This window comes from Hyperolius riggenbachi, chromosome 1, assembly GCF_040937935.1.
Source record: "Hyperolius riggenbachi isolate aHypRig1 chromosome 1, aHypRig1.pri, whole genome shotgun sequence".
Taxonomy (NCBI): Eukaryota; Metazoa; Chordata; class Amphibia; order Anura; family Hyperoliidae; genus Hyperolius; species Hyperolius riggenbachi.
The window spans coordinates 57,078,884-57,087,368 of NC_090646.1; positions in this window are offsets into that span (position 1 = coordinate 57,078,884).

Sequence of the window (8,485 nt, forward strand, 5' to 3'; positions counted from 1 at the left end):
CACTTCTGCAGCAAAACAGACCAACAAGGTCGCCAAGCAACTGGTATTGTTTAAAAAGAAATAAACATGGCAGACTCCATAGTCTTCTCACTTCAGTTGTCTTTTAATCTTCCTGTCATGGCTGTTTCTAAAGACAGCATCTCTAACATCCCCACATGGCGCAGGAAGAGATGCCAGCCACTAGGGGGAGCAGCTACAGGAGGATTCTGCCTTCTGCAGAGGAGAAAGGAGCAAGGCTTCCGTTAAAGGACTTCCGAGGCCAAATAAAAAAAAAAGTGAAATACCTGCATCATATTTGAAGGCACGGAGGGCACGGACGTTCTGCCAGGTCCCCGCCGCTTAATAGCCCCCCGGGCCGGCTCCCGACCTCACGGCCTGGGTCGGGCTCTCCTGCCTCTACAAACATAGCCGCATGGGCTGGCCGCTGCTGCGCAGTCCGCATAGCCGCGTGTGCGGCTGCGCAGCTCTAGGGCCAACCCCCCGAGGAAACAGCCTATAGCGTGGATCGGGGGGTTGGCCCTAGAGCTGCGCTGCCGCACTCGCGGCTATGCGGACTGCGCAGCCGCGGCCAGCTCATTCGGCCATGTTTGTAGAGGCAGGAGAGCCCAACCCGGGCCGTGATGTCGGGAGCCTGCCCGGGGGGCTATTGAGCGACGGGGACCCGGCGGAACGGCACGGAGGGTGCGGACGGCGTCCTCCGTGCCTTCAAATATGATGCAGGTATTTAACTTTTTTTTTTATTTGGGGTCGGAAGTCCTTTAACCTCTTGAGGACTGCAGGGCTAAACCCCCCTAGTGACCAGGCAATTTTTAGTTTAAAAGGCCACTGCAGCTTTAAGGCCAAGCTGCAGGGCCGCACAACATAGCACACGAGTGATTCCCCCCCCCCTTTTCTCCCCACCAACAGAGCTCTCTGTTTGTGGGGTCTGATCGCTCCCCCATGTTTATTTTTTGTTTAATAAATATTTGTGTCGCCGTATTTAAAAAAAAAACCCTCTTCCTTTAAATCCCTTCCCTCCAGTGGCGTAGCTAAGGAGGTGTGGGTCCCGCTGCAAGTTTTACATTGGGGCCCCTCAAGCACTCTATACATAACAATTGATACGGTGCACCAAAACCTGCCAATGATTTCCACAGTGTCAGAGGTGCAAGATGGGGGTGGGGAACAGCTTGTTAGTGATTTCCACTACTCAAAGCATCTATAGGAGTGATTATTACAAGCATAAGACCAATAGAGAGCTAATATTGTGCTTGAGGGAGGGCGCTTTGGGGGCCCCTCTGGCCCAAGGGCCCCGATGCGGTCGCTACCTCTGCAACCCCTATTGCTACGCCCCTGCTTCCCTCCCTCGCTCCCTCCCTCCCCACAGCCGGCCAATTACGGCGATCGGCTGTCATAGGCTTCTGCCTATGAGAGCCGATCGCTCTCTTGTCCCCCATGGGGACAGCCGTGTCACACGGCTGTCCCCAGTGCAGCGCTGCTGCTGATCGCAGCGCTGCACAGAGTAAATAGACGGCGTGATCGCCGTCTAATAGTCTCCCGAGCGGCAATAGCCGCTCGGAGACTGAAGGTGGGGCGGAGCTCCGCCCCCCAAGCAGGAGATGCGCGCGCAGCCTGCGCGCGATCTCCTGCAAAACAGAGCCCCAGGACTTTACGCCAATTAGGCGGTCCTGGGGCTGCCGCCGCGGCCACGCCTACTGGCGTGACGCGGTCGGCAAGAGGTTAAAGGAAACTGACATGAGAGGTATATGTAGGGTGCCATATTTATTTCCTTTTAAAACAATACCAGTTGCCTGGCAGCCTTACTGATCTATTTGGCTGCAGGAGTGTCTGCATCACACCAGAAAAAAGCATGCAGCTATTCTTGTCAGATATGACAATGTCAGAAACAACTGATGTGCTGCATGCTCATACCTCCCAACTTTTTAAGGTGAGAAAGAGGGACACTTAAACCACACCCCTGACCACACCCTAGTCACGCATACCATAAAGATTTTATAAGAAAAATATGTGGTTTTATAATTCACACCACACTGGTCCTTTCTATTCTGGTTCCGTTTCCTTCATAGTAACATTTTGAAATTAGTAATAAATCAATTTAAAGGATGGGAATTAAGTTTAGAGTCAATCAAACACATTTTTAGTAGAGAATTACATATATTTACATAGAAAGAGGGACAAAGTCCTGAAAGAGGGACAAATGAGGCGGAAAGAGGGACAGGGGGACAGGGCTCCCAAAGAGGGACGGTCCCTCCGAAAGAGGGACAGTTGGGAGCTATGTATGTTTGTTCAGGGTCTGTGTTAAAAGTATTAGAGGCAGAGGATCAGCAGGATAGCCAGGCAACTGGTATTGCTTAACAGGAAATAAATATGGCAGCCTCCATATACCTCTCCCTTCAGTTGTACTTATTCTACAGTTCTACCAGTCTACTTATATGTCATTACAGTTCTGCTTTAAGATTTATGGATAAAGATAACTTACCAAGGTGTGTCTGTATAAACCCAATAACGGTGCTAGTTGTAGTGGTGTAGCAGATTGGAGATCACCAATAAATCCAGCTACTGCTCCAGTTTCCATACAGGAGTAATTAGGAGCCGTCATCTTATGTCCTGACAGGATCTGCAGAACATCTTTTATAGCTTTACTCACATCTCCATAGGAATCATAGGCGTGATATCCCAGAGTAATTATAGGGAATAATATCTTGCCTCCGGTTTATCTAATTTATAGCAAATATGAAAGCAAGAAGGTAATGATGGTATTCTCTTAAAGAGGATCTGTATTGTAAAAAATGCCTCTAGGGTTACTCACCTCGGGAGGGGGAAGCCTCTGGATCCTATTGAGGCTTCCTCCGTCCTCCTCTGTCCCATGACGGAGGTGATACAGCTCCCTGAACGGCGACCATGTAAATATTTACCTTCCTGGCTCCAGCACAGGCACAGTGGCAGTACTCTGCTCGGAAATAGGTGGAAATAGCTGATCCTAGTGAGGTCCGCTCTACTGCGCAGGTGCAAGTCTGCTGCACCTGCGCAGAAGAGCAGACCCAACTGAGATCGGCTATTTCCGCCTATTTCTGAGCGGAGGGCTGCAACAGCGCCCCCTCTGGAACAGGGAAAGGTATATAAAGGTCGGCTGTGCATTCCGTGGGCCGCAGCGAGACCGCCGTGGGACGAAGGAGGCTGGGGGATTCAAGCCTCGATAGAATCCAGAGGCTTCCCCCAACCCGAGTAGAGTACCCCCCAGGGGCATTTTTCTTCAATAGAGAGTCTCTTTAACTACCTTGAGACCGCTCCACGCCCATGGGCGTGGCCGCGGCGGCAGCCCCAGTACCGCCTAACGCCGATTGGCGTCAAGTCCTGGGGCTGCAGTTTGCAGGAGATTGCGCGCAGGATGTGCGCGTATCTCCTGCTCGGGGGGCGGAGTGGGGGAATCACTCCTCTGCTGTCTTAAAGCTGCAGTAGCCAATTACAGAAAAAACTGCCTGGTCTTTAGGGGGGTTTAAGCACTGTGGTCCTCAAGTGGTTAAGAAGGCACTGCAAAGTATCACACTATCAGGCTATTTCCTTCTATACCAACCTTCATTAAAACATTGATATAAAATATGGTACACTTCCATATTTTTCCATTGTTTATCCATTTATCCATCCATTTCCGTATTTATCCATTGTTTTGTTTATACATTTATACATATACTTACATTTATACATTTTGTTTTTGGATAGCCACTGACATTAAACTAAACCTAGTAAGTAATTGAAAATAAGCCAGTTTAACTTACCTGGGGTTTCTACCGCCCCCCTGCATCCGTCCTGGGCCTGTGTCATGGAAAACCGATGCTCCAGTCCCCTGCAGCTACCCCTTTTGGTTCCGGCAACTCGGAGTCGATGGCCACTGCGCCTACGTGGCCCTGGTTGCGCATGTCCTCGATCGTGCACCTGCCGCCGGAAGCGCCCAGCGCATTCACACAGAAAAGCTGATAACAAGCCAGGAAACCAGGTCCCTATTATAAAACATTAACCTTAACAAAGCAACGTCCGCTATGTCCTATCCCCAGGAAAATCAGCCTGAAACAATTAACCTTAACTTTTTAACACTCCTGAATCTTTTATTGCCTATTGCTGCTCTCTGAGAGCTAAGTTGATTACTGTTTGTTTAAAAAGGAAAAAACGGGATATCTATAACCATATGTAAAGTGCCCGTCTCACCCATAAATGTATCTTAGAGAAAAAAAGGTGGATTTGGGGAGCACTAGAGCAATATATAATTCAAATGGCTTTATTAAAGATTCAGTAGCAAAAAAGATCAAGCATACATATCATATAAACCCCCCCCCCCCCCCCCTATTAAAAAGTAACAGAAGCACCTATTGTTATGGCCATGTTAGTCCTAATTGGAGTGCACTCCTATTAATAAGAACCAATTTGTGTACACACATAAATCTTCGGGCCCATATATAAGGTAAACTTCAGTTGCAACAGCCAGGAATCCAGTAAGCAGTTATCACCTCTGTCACCCCGTTTGCGGAATATAGCAAGCCTCTATGCCTTACACATGTACGCATCCATTACAGACCCGCTTGGGTCTAACCTCAATCCTATTGCTGGCTTTATCAAGTATAACTCACGTAACCTCAGGCGAACCTTCTGCTGGAGTGCATCATGGTGGGGTACCCTGCAATTGGGTTTCTCGACCACCGTTACCAGTTGTATGATGTCCGCTCGGATCCCTTTGGTTATCGGCTATGGGAGTGGTTCTTTAAGCTTTCATCTCCGTGTGTGGCCGGTTAGAAGGAGAGGAAGGATGCGGAGGCACGGGGGACGCTACGAAGGTAGCTTCCAGAATCGGCGTCACACAGCACGTGACGCGTTTCGTCACTCTGGACTTCCTCAGACGTACTGCGCATGTGCGAAGCTCTCTTTTATAGCCACGCTGGGACGCATAAAAATACGCTTGTACGCATGTCTTTACTGGAGTGACATCTTGTGGATAAATTTGGAACTGCAGTTCAGGGGACAAAAAGTCCGGTATAGGCTATAAGAATGATTTTATATTCAAGTCCTTATTCAGGCCGTTTGGGTATAGGCTTCCACATTGGTAAATCCACATGGATTCTTTTCTAAGCAGTTGTTTGTCAAAGTCTCCTCTTCTAGGACTTATATTTAATTTATAAATACCTTTAACTTTAAAACCCGAAACGTCAGAGTTATGTACCGTTCTAAAGTGCATTGCCAAGGGGTTCAGTTTTTTCTTGTCAATTGTGGTGCTTCTAATATTGGACAGGTGTTCTTCGATTCTTGCATTCAATGGTCTATATGTCTTTCCAATATAACTTAAGTTGCAAGGACAGCTTATTTTATAGATTACTTTTGAAGTTGTACAAGAAATAAAGTCATTTATATAAAGAGATTTAGTGCCATCATAGTTGGAAAAAGTATCTCCTGTTTCAACATGTCTACACATAGTGCAGTCACCACATTTATGCACTCCATTTTTTGCCATTTTTTTCTTCTTTACCGTTACACTCCAGCCATATTCACTTTTCACCAATAAGTCGTTAAGGTTTACTCCTCTTTTTGCAGCAATGTGCGGATAGTCTCCCACAATTTTAGATATAATTGGGTCACGTTGAAGTAGGTGCCAATGCCTTTGAAGGATACCCCTTATTTCATTATAGTGGGCCCCATAGGTAGTCACCACACGACAAATTGGGTCCTGTTGATTGGCTGGAGTGCTAGTTTCATTGATGGTTTTCCTTTTAAAAATTAGTTCTCTTCTATCCTTGGCCAGTGCCTTCTGATATGCGGTATCGATAATTTTATTGGGGTATCCTCTTGCCCTCAATCTGCTCTTCAAATCACCTGCCTCTTTAATAAAATCCTCTACTCTCAATCGAAGGAACTGTCCTGTGGGCACCGCCCATTTCTGTAAAGGAAGGTGAGAGCTGCTGGCGGACAAGAGGGTATTCCCCGCTGATGGTTTTCTAAATGAGCTCGTAATCAAGGTATTATTAATCTTACTAATCGTTAAAGGGACTCCGAGCAGTGCAGAAACTATGGAAAGATGCATATCATTTTAAAGCTCTCTTTCTCCTCTTTCCAATGATATATAAACCACCACCCTACGTCTTTTAATTTTCGCTATTTTTGCGATTGAAATTGCCGCGACCGCGATTTCGATCGCGAAAATAGAGAAAACTAAAAGGTGTAGGGCAACGATTTAGGTGTCGTCAGAAAGAGGAGAAGGAGAGCTTTAAAATGATATCCATCAAGCCATAGTTATATTGTATTACACAGGACGACACTTTCCCCAGTGTCAGCAGCTCCATTCTGCTGAATGCAGCTGCTGACTTTGACAAAAAGTCGCCCTGTGTAATACAATATAACTATGGCTTGATGGATATCATTTTAAAGCTCTCTTTCTCCTCTTTCTGACGACACCTACATCGTTGCCCTACGCCTTTTAGTTTTCTCTATTTTCGCGATCGAAATCGCGGCCGCGGCAATTTCAATCGCGAAAATAGCGAAAACTAAAAGGCGTAGGGTGGCGGTTTATATATCATTGGAAAGAGGAGAAAGAGAGCTTTAAAATCATGTGCATCTTTCCATAGTTTCTGCACTGCTCGGAGTCCCTTTAAGTCCAGGAAGGAGATTGACGTAGAACTGCTTGTATAGGTAAGATATATATTTTTCTCATTTTTGTTTAAATCGTCCACAAACGTTTTAAGTTCTAAATCTGATCCCTTCCATATCATAAACACATCGTCCACATATCTGATCCAGAGGGCGACATGCTCGCCGTACCCACACATGCCCCTCACCACCTGCTGCTCCTAGTATCCTAGGTGGAGGCAGGCGTAGGCCGGCGAGCACGCCTCCCCCATGGTTACTCCTCTTTTCTGTCTATAGGTTGATCCATTAAATTCAAAATAGTTGTTGTTCAGTATTAGTCTCATTGAGTCCAGAACGAAGTCAGCATGTCCTTCATGATTTTCATAATATTTAAATAGATAGTGTCCAAGGGCTTCTAGGCCCTTGTCGTTAGGGATAGACGTGAACAATGATTCAACATCTAGTCCAACAAGGGTCCATGTTTCCTCCACATGCATACCCTCGATGCCACTCAGCACGTCCCCGGTGTCCATAACAAAGGAAGGCAAACTTTGCACTATTTCCTTAATTTTAAGGTCCACATATTTTGAAAGCTTTTCTAAGGGGCCATTGTTTCCTGATATTATTGGTCTCCCAGGAGGGGAGGTCAAATTTTTATGCGTTTTAGGTAAAAAATAGAAAGTAGGAACTGTATATTCGTAGACCGTAAGATATTTCAACTCTCTCTCTCTGTGAGAACTCCCTCTAAATATCCCCACTGTAATTTGAGATTGATTTTATCCACTAACTCTTGAAATGGATTTGTTTTTATCCATTCATATTTCGTGTTATCGTTTAGTAATCTTCTAGCCTCTTTTTCATAATTTAGTCTGGTCATCACAACTACATTACCTCCCTTGTCGCTTCTTTTTATAACGATATCTTTATTTATTTGTAGTTCTTTTAAGGCAGAGCGTTCATCTCTCGACATATTGTCCCTATTTTTATGCTTCCAATCAATCGTTTTAAGGTCTTCTCCGACTAAGTCCATGAACATAGATGTATATCTATTAGAGCTCAAGGGGAGCATGTAGCTTGATTTTGGGCGTAATTTAGTATGTATAGTTTTTGGCTGTGGCTGATCAATTTGTTCAAGTAGTGTTTCTAAATCATAATCATCTACGTCCGTTGGGGATTTAGGAGTATTGACTACCGTGGACGTGCTGGGGGCATCCGGGGCATACATGCGTCTCAACAGCACCCTGCGGAGGAATAATTATATATCCTTAAAGGTTTCGAACTCGCTACCCCCTTGCTCTGGGCAGAAGCCAAGGCCCTTTTTGAGAACTTGTGTTTGTGTTTCAGATAGTGGATTGTCTGTTAGGTTGATTACATCAAATGAAACTGTCTGGGCGTCAGTAGTTATCTTTAACTCTTCTGGGCACGTCTCTGTCTCATCTCTACTCCTGCACCTATTGCCTCTTCCTCGCTTTCCTCTACGTCTGTGTCTTTGCCTAAAAAACAGGGATCATTCTTTTTATCGTTGTTTTTTCTATTTCTATTGCGTCTATTTCTTTGTTTCCTAAGTATACCTTTCCTTTTGTTGGTATTTCTGTCCGTGCCTGAGGTATCTCCTCCTGATTCTTCTGAATTGCTGCCCCAGCCAACACGTCTACCAGTCCCTCTTTTTGAGCCATATTTTTGTCTTCCCAAATTAAATATGTCTCCTCTTTTATAATTTTCTAAATCTCTTGTAAATTTTTTATCTTTAATTTCCTTTATTTTTTCCTGTTCCTTACTCACATCTACCTTTAATTTCTCATTTAATTCATCAAAGGCATCTTGCTCTTCATATTCATTTAATTTTTGCGTGCTGATTTCTAGTTCCTTCTCAACATCTTTA